The sequence below is a fragment of the Cynara cardunculus genome (genome assembly GCF_001531365.2).
Source record: "Cynara cardunculus var. scolymus isolate 2C chromosome LG 16, CcrdV1, whole genome shotgun sequence".
Lineage (NCBI taxonomy): Eukaryota > Viridiplantae > Streptophyta > Magnoliopsida > Asterales > Asteraceae > Cynara > Cynara cardunculus.
Window position 1 is genome coordinate 17,287,973 of NC_037543.1, and position 970 is coordinate 17,288,942.

Here is a 970-nt window from a genome sequence, read left to right on the forward strand (position 1 = left end):
CTCAAAAAAGTAAGTTAGGGGACATTTACAAAAATTTTACTTGGGTAAGCGCTTACCAAGTCACATCCCCTTACCGGATGAGTATGGCAAGGACCAAGAATCTTAACCAGTAAAAGCGAACGCAATGACCGAGAGTCTACCAGTAAGTGACTCTTACCATGGTTAGTACTTACCGGGTAAATATGTCGTTTTGATAGACTAAAATCTTACTCTATAAGTAAGTGATAAAGTTAAATTTTACCATTAAACGCTTACTGAGTAAGTGTTCAGGTAAACAACCCTCTAGTCAAAAATTTCAAGAGGTTCATGTGGAAAATTTTGATGCAAAAACTTTTAACTTCACATTTTGCAAGCCTTCTTACTAGGGCCAAACCTGCAGAAAGAGGAGGGGGTGCTCCGAATTAGGGTTCAGACATCCATGTCTATTAAGACACATACCAAACTGAAAGAAAACAATCCCACCCAGGGACGGACCCAGAAAAATTTTCAAACGATGACACCATATAATTAATACAATATAATATACATCTAAAAATAATTACAAAAAATATGGTTTTTATAGTACCGATAAACAACTCCTAAACTTGTACCCGACGCATCTTCATCTTTTGAAAACGATCAATATATACCCAAAAATAATTACAAAAAGTATGGTTTTGGTTATTTGGGCTTTGTTTTGTTTGGGTTTTAATTGCACCATTTGGATTTCAGGGAAATACGGTAGCACCTTCTAAAACGATACAGTAACACCGTTAACTAACCTAAATTTTTTACCCTTCGGCCGCGAAATAATACGGTGGCACGTGCCACCCATGCCACCACACCAGGTCCGCCCATGATCCCACCAGATCAAACTAATTTTGAAGTTGCAAGTCATATACATATACATATACATATACATATACATATACATATACATATACATATACATATACATATACATATACATATACATATACATATACATATA